Here is a 16,105-nt window from a genome sequence, read left to right on the forward strand (position 1 = left end):
GTTGAAAGAAATATGAATTCAACAAGAGAAACCTTTGCCTTGAATGGGGAAGGATGATACAGTTTCACCAGCATATATACTGCGGAAACCCCAGAGAGAAATGGATGCTGAGCAAACGCGATGAGCCTACATGACAGCCGAAAAATCAGCCTCAATGAGAACTCTTGTGGAAACCATAATGGAAAAAAAAAACGGTCAAACATTCAAAGGAGGAATACGTTTCCTAGATCGGAACCCTAGCATGGACGCGTACCTGGAATGTATTCTCCTTTTCGCAGAGGCATTAACCATGCAAGAGAATGTCCAAGCCAGCAACACTAACAGCTCCACACCCTAGCCAGCACCAACAACTTACATCCTCCCAGCGCTAGCTTCACAGCTCGATAGCCGATGCACCTGCGACCTTTTCAAACGCCAACTTTTCCTCTCTTGAAAAGTGCTATCCGCATCCCAAACCAACGCCATGAACAATTCCCTAACCAGTAGCCAAGAATATCGCACTGGTGCCAACATCCCATGGCCAAGACGAATTTATACAAAAGCCGCCAACATAGGGATCACAGATTCCTCATGCCTTCCACCAAAAGGTTAGTTGAATTTCCTTGGCAATCTCTTCACGTTTTTGCTCTTTCGATTTTACTCTCGTATGTCACCATCTCATGCTTACCCCGCAACAATGCCACTGTTACGTGCTAAGAAGGGGACTTAATGTTGATGGTGGTTTTTAGCTTAGGGTTAAAATCGTAAAACCTTGCATCTGACGTCACTCTGCGAGGAAACGGTGTCGTGTGTGCTAACCTCTCCACTGGCATATTTATGGAGCCATTCAATATATTTACGTGAAATTTATCCAGACTGGCGAATGTAGCGACCATCCCAAACATTCTGTAAATTTCGGCACCTCGCCAATAGAAGACTCACTGAGTACTTTCCTGTGCTATGTTCCCCGACAGAACCCTTAATACCGGCATGACATGACGGGTTTATGTTCACTCGCAGCGGAGTAGCATGAACCTCCAAGTACCAAAGTTAAGGCCATCGCAAGAAATGCCCAGACGGAAAGTACACTGCATTCCGTAGATAAGGATTTTTGTGGGAGCATAAAAAATCCATCCAATTATTGTGATAACTCACAAAAAACTCATAAACCCGACTAATTTGCAAAATTAGGGTTTCGCGCCCCGCGCAGTACACTAGACCCCGTTGGTCGAAAAACTATGCTTACCCCAAACTAGGCGATTAAATATGCCACAGCGCACTGGAAGTGTGGCCACGCCCTAGCTTGCCGGCCCCACTTCCCATCGACCAATCAGGTCGCTCTAAAACCTCCACACTCACAGAGAAGTGTAGCCATGCCCATGCCTGGCCGACCCTCTTGTTAGAGCATAGCTCGATCGACCTCGCATGCGTTGTTATCTCAAGCATGTTTGTCAATGTTAATGATCAAAACTATGAGTCTTGATTTCCAGCCTATATAGCTAAGTCTCGGACTAGGATAGAAAAGTGTAGTTGAGCTCAAGGACTTCATGGCGATTCATCATACAACGACGAAGATCTACTCAAGGAACCGTGGAACTTCATCAAAAAAAAGGTATGTGGAGACTTGAACTTATCTATCACTCAAAAGTCTATTTCTTATATCTCCTACTTCTTATGAGACAAAATTCGTATGCTATATAGACTAGATCATACACATTTGATATTTCGAACCGAGTATATCTCGCCTATCTATATCTCGAAATCATGTGTTGGTAAAGCGTTTCGCTTTGATCAAGTTTATCTTCACCTAGTAATGAAAGTCATGAAAAGTTTCAATACTTTGAGAATTGCTGACGCAAAACGTCTGCGAATAACGGCTATATAACGTCCTCTGAAATGTCTCAATGATTGAATGAGAGTTTAGATTACATAACCATGTATTCCTTAATCCGAAGTTTTCAAACTTTGTTGATTGAGAGAAACCGGAGGAATTGGCTTTGCCAAGTCCGCGAACCCAGTCCGCGAACTGACGGAAGTTCTTGTACCGAGAATTTCTGCTGGGATTTTCCAAAAACTCGTTGTGTGTAAGTCGCGAACTCAGTCCACGAACCTAGTCCGCGAACTGGCGAAAGTCTCTTTGCCGAGATTTTTGCTGAGTTTGGAAAATTCCAGGTTGTCTTAAGTCCGCGAACTTGTTTGTGAGCTTAAGTGGTTATGATCTAAAGATGTGCTCTGAACATGAAACTTAAATTACTAAGGAATGCTTTATGCAAACCGTGGCTATAAAGTTCATGAGTCGTTCAATCGAATCGAATCATCTTTGTTTCAATTGTGTCTTGTGTAGTTACATAAGATCTCATAGCAATTGAACAACTCTTAACTAGTTCATTTGAGTCAATTGAACTAGTTATGGTGAAGAAGAACAAGGTTAATATGAAATGCTCATATGGTTAACCTTTTGGGTTACTATGTTGAACCAACATACACGTACACGTTTGGGCATGGTTTTCACAAACCCAGTAAACGTCTACCCAAGTGTGTATGACAAGCTAAGTTTTCGATCTAACGGTTGAGAAATATTAGCTTGAATCTAAATCATGTTTTCATCTAACGGTGAATATAGATTGCTTTAACTAAGGCAAAACCCTGATTTGAAACTATATAAAGGAGACATCTAGCATTGTGCAAAACTAATCCCCACACGTCTGTGTGATACTAGTGCTCGCTAGAGTCGATTCTCTAAAACCAGGTTAACGACTTAAAGACTTCATTGGGAATTTGAAGCCAGACCGATACTATTTATCGTAGTTGTGTGATCTGATCTTGCATCTTCTATCGTACGATTACAATCTTTGATTGGCTTGAGATCGTGAGAGTTCTACGATAGGCAAGATAAAGAAGTCACAAACATCTTCGTCTCACTGTTTGTGATTCCTCGACAAACCGCCTGTGTAGTCAGGAAGGATTGTAGAGAGGTGATTGATTAATCTAGGTTGTTCTTCGGGAATATAAGACCGGATTATCAATTGGTTCCTGTTCACCTTGATTTCATATATTAAGAGGAACAAAACCTAGGGTTTATCTGTGGGAGACAGATTTATCCTTTGATAGACTTTTCTGTGTGAGACAATTTGTTTATTATCAAGTCTGCGATTTTGGGTTGCAGAAACTCTTGGTTGTGGTGAGATCACTAAGGAATCAAGTGCGAAGTATCCTGCTGGGATCAGAGGCGTAGGAGTACAACTGTACCTTGGATCGGTGGGAGACTGATTGGGGTTCAACTATAGTCCAGTCCGAAGTTAGCTTGGAGTAGGCTAGTGTCTGTAGCGGCTTAATACAGTGTGTATTCAATCTGGACTAGGTCCCGGGGTTTTTCTGCATTTGCGGTTTCCTCGTTAACAAAACTTCTGGTGTCTGTGTTATTTCTTTTCCGCATTATATTTTATATAATTGAAATAATACAGGTTGTGCGTTCGTGATCATCAATTGGAAATCCAATTTGGTTGTTGATTGATATTGATTGATCCTTGGACATTGGTCTTTGGTACCGTCCAAGTTATTCCTTGTATTTGATAAAGACTCGCTATTGATTTTATCTTGAGTAAAAATCAAATCAAGAGAGAGATATTAACTCCTTGAGATACTTTTATCTAGATTGAGTCTAACTGTCTAGTTGATTCTCTAGCAAAGTATTTCGGAGTTAGTCCATACAGATTGCTAAGCGAAATATTGGGTGGTGTTGTTAGACCCCCGTTTTTCAATTGGTATCAGAGCAGGCAACACGTTAAAGACCTCAAAAGTCTGTGTTTGTGGCGATCTAACTATATGGACCGTAAAGTCTCAATGACGCTTCACCAGGTGTAAAAAACAACCGTAAGAAAAGGTCTGACAAACTGATGTCTCTTCAAAAAGGGTTGGATGAACAAATCCGGATCAACCGTGGTCTTGTTGCAGAAATTACAGTTCTTAAGGATTTGATATCTGGAAATACTCCCTTTGAGAATTTGAAAAATCTCAGTTGTTCCTCTCTCCAAAAATGTCATAAGTCAGATAGTAATCAACGACATGATGTTGAGAAAACTGATATGACAAGGAACCAGTCAGACAATCTTCAAAGCATAGGATCATGTTGTGATCCATCCGATCATATACAACAAGCATGTATGTCTTTTCAAAAGAGTCTTAACGTTGCAAGTAATCTTTGTAAGAAACCTAAACAACTGTATGATTCTCTAAAAGCTCATACAACACTACCAGGAAACTCTAAATCGAGAATTACTAGTAGTATGGGTGTCTTTGCTTTAAGATCTATATCTCCCTTTGAATGGTTTCTTGATAGTGGATGTAGTCGGCATATGACAGTAGACCTTACGTGGTTTGTTTCATCTGTTGACTATGAAGGAGGACCTGTAACGTTCGGAGATGGAAGTTGTTGCTACATCAGCAAAAAGTGAACGGTCAAGCTACTCGGTGTTCCATAAATCCATGATGTGGTATACGTTAAAGGTATGACTGCTAATCTTCTTTCTATTAGTCAAATTTGCGACAAGGGCCATCGAGTTATCTTCAATGCGAATGGATGTGACATTGTTGACAAATCTGCGAAAGTGATTTTCCAAGGAACTCGTGGTAAAAACAACTGTTATCTTCTTGATACTCAGTTTAGCAACCGCTGCAATTTGACTAAGGTGGAATCTACACATCTTTGGCATGAGCGTTTTGGTCACATCAATTACCGCCTTATAACTAAGATTATTAACAAAGAACTTGTTAGAGACATTCCAAAAATCAATGCAAAGATTGAAGGTGTATGTGGTTCCTGTCAAAAGGGTAAGCAAACAAAAGTTCACCACAAATCATCTCGATATATCCTCACTAAAGCTCCACTTGATTTAATTAATATGGATCTCTTCGGACCAATTCAACAACCCACGGTTGCCGGTAAGAAGTATGCTTTAGTTATAGTAGATGATTACACCAGATTTACTTGGCTTGCATTCCTGTCCCATAAGAATGAAACCCTTGGTGAATTCAAGATTATTGTTAAAAGAATCCAGAACGAACAAGGTCGCAAACTAAAGAAAATTAGAAGCGATCGTGGCACTGAATCAAAGATACCAAGGTATTTGAATTCTGTGACGAACTGGGGATCATTCAACAATACTCACCACCGATTACTCCTCAAGCTAATGGAGTTGCTGAAAGAAAGAATATGAACATCCAGGAAATGGCAAGGGTAATGCTCCACAATAAAAACTTACCTTTAAGATTTTGGGGAGAAGCTGTCTTTACAGCATGCTACTTGATCAACCGTGTGTTTTTGCGGTCTAAAACCCTTAACACTCCTTATGAGTTATGGTATGGAAGAAAACCCAACCTACACTATCTAAGGGTGTTTGGAAGTAAGTGTTATATTCTGAAAGATCGAGAACATAGAGGGAAATTCGACACCAAAAGTGACGAAGGTATCTTTCTTGGCTATGCGTCTGATAGTCGTGGTTTTCGTTTTTAATCTCAGAACACAAGTCATGATGGAATCTGCTAATGTTATCATCGACGACATTAGTAATTTGTCAAGATAGTTCTCCTGCTGAGTTGCCTCCAACGGAGACAATTGAGAAAGTCAAAGAAATTCCAGAATCAGTTGAAGTTATCCCAACTGTTACGATCCTGACATTTCTAGTGACGAGGAGAAGAGCACTGATCAAGATCAAGACATTCCTGATGAACAAGAACGTGTCCCTCCACGACATCTATGGGTTCAAAGGAATCATAACCCCAACAGTATCATTGGGGGAAGGGATTCTACAGCCAAAACAAGGGGTCAACTTCAAAATATATGCAATTTTGGTTGTTATCTTTCGCAGGTGGAACCAATGAATATTGATGAAGATCTGAAAGATCCTTTTTGGGTCAATGCGATGCATGAAGAGTTAAATAAATTTGAAATACAAGATGTCTGGGAACGTGTACTTTGTCCTCCAAATGTCAATATTGTCGGTACCAAATGGATATTCAAGAAAAAGTCTGATGAATTTGGTACAATTTTCAGAAATAAATCTAGACTTGTCGCTCAAAGATATTCACAGATTGAAGGAATTTATTTTGACGAAACCTTTGCTCATGTGGCACGTCTTGATTCCATTCGACTTTTATTGGCCCATGTATGCTTTCTCAAGGTTAAGTTGTTTCAGATGGACATAAAATCAGCATTCCTGAATGGAATTCTAAAAGAGGAAGTCTTTGTTGCTCAACCTAAGGGATTCTAAAATCCTGATTTCCAGAAGGCATTATACAGATAGAAGCAAGAACCAAGATCCTGGTTTGAGAAACTTACTAACTCTCTTATTAGAAAAGGATTTTCAAGAGGAGGAGCTGATAAAACATTGTTTACCGAATGGAGTGGGAAAGATGTTGTAATTTCTCAAATCTATGTAGATAATATCATCTATGGATCAACTTATGAGAAATTCGCAAAAGACTTTCAAGTCTCTCTTGCTAAAGAATTTGAAATGAGCAATGTTGGTGAATTAAGATACTTCTCAGGATTACAGATTCAACAACATAAGGAGGGTATTTACTTATCCCAGGAGAAGTACGCACGAAATCTTGTGTCAAGATTCGGTCTGGATAAGTCGTCTCCTAATTAAGCTGACTCCCATGCCTACTACTGGTAAATTACACATGGATGAGAAAGAAGCAAAAGTGGATCAAAAACTATATCGATCCATTATAGGTAGCCTTTTGTATCTTACAGCTACTAGACCTGATATTTCCTTCAGTGTTGGTTGTTGTGCCAGGTTTCAGGCGGATCCAAGAGAATCTCATCTTGCAGTTGCAAAAAGAATCATACGATATATAAATCACACTGTTGTGTATGGTCTTTCATACACTTTTGATACTAATACTGACCTTTCTGCTTATTCTGATGCTGATTGGGAAGGATGTGTAGAAGACAAAAAAAGTACATCAGGGGGCTTCTACTATGTGGGTCTCAATCTTGTAGCGTGGCATAGAAAGAAGCAAAACTCTCAATCCCTGTCTACATGTGAAGCAGAATACATTGCTGTCGGATCATGTTGTACTCAAATCCTATGGATGAAACAAATGCTTGCTGATTATGGAGTTGATACTGGAATAATGAAGATCTTTTGTGATAACTCCAGTGCGATTCGAATTACTGAGAATCCTGTTGAGCACTCAAGAACAAAGCACATTGACATAAGATACCATTTTATTCGTGATTTTATGAAAATCGTATCATTGGTATGGAATTTGTGCCTTATGAACAACAATTGGCTGATATTCTCACCAAACCCTTAGACACTGCAACATTTCAACACTTGCGGCAGTCTATTGGTGTTGTTTTAGTTCATTAAATCATTTCGATGAATCTTGCCCCTATACTTATTCTTATCTTTGGGCAATTTAGTCTGAAACTCCAGTAGGTACGTTCCAAGTTCAGTTTTTGTAGGATTGTTGTCATTTTTTTTTATCTCTTTTGTGCTTCAAAATCCTTCTTTTCTTTCGAATTACGGTCGCTCTTGTTGTTCTTTCGGGAATGACATCAAATGGGGGAGAGTTCTTTTGAACTTGTGCTTAATGGTAATATCTTGCGGAGTGTGCGGCTGTGGAATTTTATAGGGGTTATCTTGTATCTTAAAACTCCTTGATGAATGCATTTAGCTTCGGCTTTATGATTGCATCTAAATTAAGTTGTTATGTATTTTACTTTTAGTCTATGAAATGTATCTTGTGGAAATTTCATTATGATCCCATTCTTGTACCTTTGCCAATTTTATTGACAAAAAGGGGGAGAAATATTGTAGTTCACACTACAAATACATATGGTTTTTGGATCATTGTGTAAGCGGGAGTGCTTTCCATGATCGAGATGGAGTATTGACTAAGGGGGAGTGATACATATCACCATAGTATTATTGTTAAAGTCGTGATACAATTGGACTTTGATGTTACATAATAATACTATGACATTGTATAATAATGATCGAGAATCTCGATTTCTCTCATTGTTATAACTACGGGTCTTCAACAACGGTGATGCTAAACTTACAACCTTTGGGATCATTGGAGTACTTGGAAGGACGAAGATTTCAGGGAACGTTGATGATTAGACAATGGAATATGAGCCACTAAAGTTTATCTTTTTTGTATTCCATATGTATTAATAGTTTTGTCACTAAAATTGAAAAAGGGGGAGATTGTTAGAGCATAGCTCGGTCGACCTCGCATGCGTTGCTATCTTAAGCATGTTTGTCAATGTTAGTGATCAAAACTATGAGTCTTGATTTCTAGCCTACATATCTAAGTCTCAGACTAGGATAGAAAAATGTAGTTGATCTCAAGGACTTCATGGCGATTCATCATACAACGACGAAGATCTACTCAAGGAACCGTAGAACTTCATCAACAAAAAGGTATGTAGAGACTTGAACTTATCTATCACTAAAAAGTATATCTCTTCGATCTCCTACTTCTTATGAGACAAAATTCATATGCTATATAGACTGGATCATACACATTTGATACTTCAATCCGAGTATATCTCTCCTATCTATATATCGAAATCATGTGTTGGTAACGCGTTTCCCTTTGATCAAAGTTTATCTTCACCTAGAAATACATGGTTATGTAATCATGTGAATAACGACTATATAACGTCCTCTGAGTAAGTCTCAATGATTGGAATGAGAGTTTAGGTTACATAACCATGTATTCCTTAATCCGAAGTTTTCAAACTTTGTTGATTGGGAGAAACCGGAGGAATTGGCTTTGCCAAGTCCGCGAACTGACGGGAGTTCTTGTACCGAGAATTTCTGCTGGGATTTTCCAAAAACTAGTTTGTGTGTAAGTCTGCGAACTCAGTACGCGAACCTAGTCAATGAACTGGCGAAAGTCTCTTTGCCAAGATTTTCTGCTGAGTTTGGAAAACTCCACCGGTTGTCTTAAGTCCGCGAAATTGTTTGTGAGCTTAAGTGGTTATGATCTAAAGATGTGCTCTGAACATGAAACTTAAATTACTAAGTAATGCTTTATGCAAACCGTGGCTATAAAGTTCATGAGTCGGTTCAATCGAATCGAATCATCTTTGTTTCAATTGTGTCTTGTGTAGTTACATAAGATCTCATAGCAATTGAACAACTCTTGAATTAGTTCATTTGAGTCAATTGAACTAGTTATGGTGAAGAAGAACAAGGTCAATATGAAATGCTCATATGGTTAACCTTTTGGGTTACTATGTTGAACCAACATACACGTACACGTTTGGGCATGGTTTTCACAAAACCAGTAAACGTCTACCCAAGTGTGTGTGACAAGCTAAGTTTTCGATCTAACGGTTGAGAAATATTAGGTTGAATCTAAATTAGTTTTTCATCTAACGGTGATATGGATTGCTTTGTAACTAAGGAAAAACCCTGATTTGAAGACTATATAAAGGAGACATCTAGCATTGTGCAAAACTAATCCCCACACGTCTGTGTGATAATAGTGCGCTCGCTAGAGTCGATTCTCCTTTAACCTTTGGTTTTCTTCTCTAAAACCAGGTTAACGACTTAAAGACTTCATTGGGATTGTGAAGACAGACCGATACTACTTTTATCGTAGTTGTGTGATCTGATCTTGCATCTTCTATCGTACGAGTACAATCTTTGACTGGCTTGAGATCGTGAGAGTTCTCCGATAGTCAAGATAAAGAAGTCACAAACATCTTCGTCTCACTGTTTGTGATTCCTCGACAAACCACCTGTGTAGTCAGGAAGGATTGTAGAGAGGTGATTGATTAATCTAGGTTGTTCTTCGGGAATATAAGACCGGATTATCAATTGGTTCCTGTTCACCTTGATTTCATATCTTAAGAAGGGACAAAACCTAGGGTTTATCTGTGGGAGACAGATTTATCCTTTGATAGACTTTTCTGTGTGAGACAGATTTGTTTATTATCAAGTCTGCGATTTTGGGTTGTAGAAACTCTTGGTTGTGGATGAGATCAGCTAAGGAATCAAGTGCGAAGTATCCTGCTGGGATCAGAGGCGTAGGAGTACAATTGTACCTTGGATCGGTGGGAGACTGATTGGGATTCAACTATAGTCCAGTCCGAAGTTAGCTTGGAGTAGGCTAGTGTCTGTAGCGGCTTAATACAGTGTGTATTCAATCTGGACTAGGTCCCGGGGTTTTTCTGCATTTGCGGTTTCCTCGTTAACAAAACTTCTGGTGTCTGTGTTATTTCTTTTCCGCATTATATTTTATATAATTGAAATAATACAGGTTGTGCATTCGTGATCATCAATTGGAAATCCAATCTTTGGTTGTTGATTGATATTGATTGATCCTTGGACATTGGTCTTTGGTACCGTCCAAGTTATTCCTTGTATTTGATAAAGACTCGATATTGATTTTAGCTTGAGTAATAATCAAATCAAGAGAGAGATATTAGCTCCTAGAGATACTTTTATCTAGATTGAGTCTGACTGTCTAGTTGGTTCTCTAGCAAAGTATTTCGGAGTTAGTCCATACAGATTGCTAAGCGAAATATTGGGTGGTGTTGTTAGACCCCCGTTTTTTCACCTCTCACGTTAACCAATCAGGTTACATTAAACTCGCCACAGTGTTGAAAATAAGTAAACCACTCCAGATGGCCGCAAAGCCAATTGGTTTCCCAAAAACGCACATACCAGGCACACATGCCATATGCACGCGCCAAACGCGCCAAACATGGTCACTCGCCCCATGCGACGCGTTATATAGGCTAATTAGGGTTTCGACAAGCCAAACCCTAATTTAAAAAAGATTTCCACACCGACGTGCCAAGGTTTTGATGGCTATGGCTACACAACATAGAAATCAAAACCGCACCGAAGGCATGCACGAACCATCCCAGCCAAGACAGCCATGCTGCGTGCCGCCAGCACAAGTTGAAGGCGCCACTGCCAATTAAAGGTAGCCATGATCGACAACTATCTTTCCTCCTGAGATGTAATCTTATCCATCCAAGTTTGCCACCAAACTAACGGACTTGTGGCAACTTTTGAGCGACCATGATGCCAAACCCTAAATTGGCCACGACGCCAAGTCATGGCGCCATGGCCTAACCTTGGTCATGCCGCCAAGCCTTAACTTTAGTCACGGAGCCAAATCTTAAACTTTGGCCATGCTACAGCACCACGGCCACTGGCATGCCACCATGATGCAACCACTGGCATGCCACCATGTCGCAGCCACCGGCATGCCACCGTGCCGCAGCCATCGTGCCGCAACAACTGGCATGCCACCGTGTCGCGGCTACTGGCATGACACTGTGCCGTAGCTATCGGCCATAATCAACGGCCACTCTTCCTCATGAGATGTAATCTCAGCCATCGGAATTCGCCACTGAGCTGTTCAGCTCTAGACAGGTTTTAAACGATTAGCCAAAACGAGCCTAGCATCACGTATGCTATTTACCTACGGCAATCCTCTCAATTCTAAAATTTCCACACGTAGAAAAGTGTTACATGTTTTCCACAAAAACATTAGAGACATCAAAACATGTCACAAACAAGGGGATACTCATCAGGGTATTGGTCTGGCGGTTTACACCATGCGGCATGCAATACGCCCGTTACCGAAAGTGTCATAAAGTGGGGAGGTTAGTAATGGCAAGAAATAATGGTGTAAACGTATTCTTCCTTATGGAAACATAAATTCCAGGCGTTACCCGTTACTCCCTTCTTCCACCACTCAATCGTTTCCACTTCCCACGAGACCAGGGTACGTTTTGTTACAACTTGTATAAATAGGTCTCACCTATTTTCCACCAAACAACAATTTTTGGTCAGGAGAAAAATACAACATCCATAAATCATCTGATAGCTTTTCATTCGGCTAGCGAGTTCAACTTTCTGATACAAGTCACGAAACACCCACACTTCCATAATCAACTATTCTGGTCTCAACACTTTCTTCGCTTCCCTCCCTAAGATCAATCCTTCTCCTTCACTTTGTGACCGAAGCAAGCCTGGAACGGCCATTTCTCGGTTTAGGCCAGGATTGTACATATTGATCTCTCGAATCAAAAGTACTCCCGTGAAGTACATTGTTTAGGGTTTAGATTTGTTTCTCACCCACACACCCAAAATTATCAAATCAGTAGAAACGATTTTCACCCACAAACACCTAGGAAACAATGTTTACATTCGTTTAAAGGAAGTACATTCATGAACATGTTTTATGAATCGAAAGGGAAATCGCTAGGCTTATTGGTATTATTATTCATTGCATATCTTTTGATTACCAATATGTGTGAGTTAGTAGAACCGATCATGACTTGTTATGCATCTTGGTAAAACTAGTCACGATGCCTGACTTATGTATTGGTATGACTTTTATTAGTGTAACCGATCCCAAGTAATCACCTAAGATGGTATGATCGATATTTGTAATTGGTGTGACCGTTCCTAGTAATTGGTGTAACCGATCCTAGTATTTGGTGTGAACGATCATAAAAGAATGTGTAATCGATCCTTGTAATTGGTGTAGCCGGTCCTAGTAATTAGTGTAACCGATCCTGGTAACTGGTGTGACCGATCACAAGTAATACCATGAGAATATGGTAACTGGTCCTGGTAATTGATGTGACCAATTTGGTAACTGATGTAACCGGTCCCAGTAACCATAGTAAGGTAGAAATTCTTGTGTTTGGTAGAACCGTAAAATCATGATTAGTGTATTGATTTGATCAATCACATAGTTCTTGGAAATCAGATGAACCAGTTCTAAACTTGTTTGGAAGTGTGGTGTAATTGGTTCCAAGATTGTAAATATGAAAGAGGATTTACAAATAAATAAGATGTCGACATACTTTGAACATGTTCGGTAACTCTTATCTTTTATTGTTCAAAGATATTCCTTAATAACTCAAGGAGATCCCGGACCGAAATAAGTTGAGAATCTTTTAATTAAGGTTATTAATTTTATATACTTTTAATTACCAACAATTAAAATGCATAGCTCTGGAAAATTAAAATTGCTAATGTGCATTTACTAATTGGAGATTTTCTAGTAGGATTTCGGTTAATATTGGACAGAGCATTTCTAGGAATTATGAAAACCTAATTTGAAAATATATTGCATATCTTGAGAATATTTTCGGTTTTGGAATTTCCTTGGTGTCCAAACTTCCTTGGTCTATAAATACCCAAGTTTGCATTTCGAGAAAACTATCCTAAGAGCCAGGAAAACTACCTTGTTGTGTTGTTACTGGTCCGTCTATCCAGAGAGGAAAGTACCCTAATTAGGAGAAATCTCTTACGAAGGCTCGTTTAAAGACTTCATTAGGATCAAGAAGCTCTCCGAGTACCGTTGGTGGGAAACTAGATAATTGCAGTATTATTAGTTTTCGATTGGATTTGATTGACTAACGGTTGTTGAACTTTGATTGCACCTAATTTGTTTATTCTTAGAATCTTCTCTTCTGATATAAGATTCACTCAAACTAGATCGAAGTGTCGACGAGATCTTTAGAACTGTTTGTAGATCTAAAGATGTCTTGTGATAATCCATTGTTAACAAACTCCGTTCTGTGCGTGATTGATCACAAAAGATTCAAGTTGTGGTGTGCAGGTGTTTATTGAAGATTTAAGAAGATTTGAAGACGAAAAAGATTTCTGATTTGGGTCCATAATCTTTGGTGTGCAAAAAACTTGATCGACTGGGATCCAACTATAATCGGTTTATATTTGATAGATTTGACTGATTAGTTGCGTAGATAGGCATCAATATTAAGCATCTTGATAAGATCCTATTATTGATTGCATAATCTAAACTCTGCTACTTTGGTAGTTATTGGATAGATTGATTTATACCCGACAAAGGAGTTTATTGGATTAAAAAGAAGAGCCTTTGTTTAACTCATATCACTGAGATTGAATAGAGCTGTTACCGAGAAGATTTGTTGTTCCTTTACTGTTATACGAACCAAAGGAATTGTTTCAGTGCGTGCACTTATTGAATGTCGGAAGCGCAGGGATACTGAAGAAACTAGGTGAACTATAGGTTTAGTTGCTTGGTCTCGTTATTCATCGCAAATCTTTGGATTACCAATTTGTGTGTTTAGTATAACCGCTCATAACTTGTTTATGTATCTTGGTAAAAGTATTCACAATGCCTGACTTTTGTATTGGTATGACTTTTATTAATGAAACTGATCTTAAATAATCACTGAAATGGTTTGATTTAGTTCCTTAAGAAGAAATCTTGACTCAAAGAAGTTTTTAACAAGGGAGACTACTTCTGAACACACAATAGGCCAACTTTTTTGAATGAAAATAGTTGGGAAACCATCTGATCCAGGGAACTTCGATGGCGGCATAAAAAAGATCACTCCCTTCATTTATTCTTCAGAGGGTGGGCTACAAGAACAAAATTTATCTCTTCGGTTACCCAAGGCGGGAGTAGGTCCAATATCTCTCTTTCTTTCTCCATATCTATTCCCTCGGAGGAGGTAACTATCAATTCAAAATGGTTCTTTAAGGCTGTGTTTGATAACAGAGAAAGGAAATTTTCCATGAAATCAGTTTCCTGGGAGAGGCAAGGAAAGACTTTCATGGAATTTCACGGAATTGAGTTTAAAACATACTTTAGGCCACACTTTTATTACAATTCCATGGAAACATATTTTTGACCAAATGACGGAAACACGCTATTTCCATGGAAGATGGCTAATTACATGGATTTAAACTCCAACACAGCCTAAGATGTTTGCTATATCCGGGTATTTCTCCTTCCATTTCCCAGTAGTGTCTTTCAACTTAGTGATATCGTTCTCTTGAATCTGTTAATTGTCTTGGTGTTAAAATAGGTAGTATTTCGATCTACAGGAGGATGTCATTATCCCTCGATTTTCTTTCCAAAATTGTCTCGATTTTAGTCCACTTATTCGTAGCTTTACAAGCATGCGTAGAAACATAAGAGTCAAAACAACAGATGAGAAACAATTTATGTGCAATTATTATAAACCCGTGCAAGGTGGTTTTCTACATAGGAATTTGTGATTTTGGATCCTATAGTGATGTGACATGGGGGTCAAATAAAATTTCAAATTTCTCTTGGCGAGGAAGTCTCAAAAGTCCAAACCTTCCCTTAGTTTAATTACACTTTTACTTTCGAGAAAGGGAATTTTAGACATGTTTCTAGCTGTACATTACCGGTCTTATCCTTGGTCCGACATAGGGGTTTCTGCATTTCAATCATCAAACATAAGGGTATCCCTTATAATATCCTTATGAATATCAATGCACATAATGAACTCATGATTGTTTGCAAATTAATTTCAATTAACCGCTTCGTTAGGAAATCTAGAGTCAACGTGATTCCTGATGGTGATAGATTTACCAAGCATTTTTATTGTATTTTAAGAAGGAATAGAGCAAGAAACAACATCAATAATCTTCGCATCAATGGTATATATATCGGAATAAAGATGAGATTAAAGAAGGCATTGCAAATCACTTTGAGGTAGCATTTAAGGAAGTATCTAATCATAGATCGAAAATTAAGAATATGAGTTTAAAAAGTATTGATGAGAATGCTAGAGTTTGTTTTGAGAGATCCTTTGATGAAGAAAAGGTGAAGAAAGCGATTCATGATTTGGGAGTGGATAGAGCTCCGGGTTCGGACGACTTCTCCATGAAATTTTATATTGTTGGATGAGAGTTCATTAAAGACGACTTGATGAAGGTGTTTCAAGATTTCCATGATAACAACATTCTCGATACTTCTCTAAAGAACAACTTTATAGCGTTAATTCCTAAAAAGATTGGTGTGGAGGAGGTAAAGGATTTTCGGCCTATTAGACTCATATGAAGCGTTTACAAAAATATTTCCAAAGTATTAGTAGAGCAACTAAAGGTATATCTTCCTATTTTAATCTCTCCTACTCAATCTAGCTTTATTAAAGGACGTCAAATTTTAGATGGAGTTTTGATAGAAAATGAATGTGTGGATTCTAAACTCCGTCAAAAATTGTCGGGGTTAGTGTGCAAATTAGATTTTAGGAAGGCTTTTGATAATGTGAATTAGAACTTCTTAAATGAAGTCTTATTTAAAGTGGGCTTTGGAGACGTTTGAC

This window comes from Papaver somniferum, unplaced genomic scaffold, assembly GCF_003573695.1.
Source record: "Papaver somniferum cultivar HN1 unplaced genomic scaffold, ASM357369v1 unplaced-scaffold_160, whole genome shotgun sequence".
In the NCBI taxonomy this organism is placed as follows: Eukaryota; Viridiplantae; Streptophyta; class Magnoliopsida; order Ranunculales; family Papaveraceae; genus Papaver; species Papaver somniferum.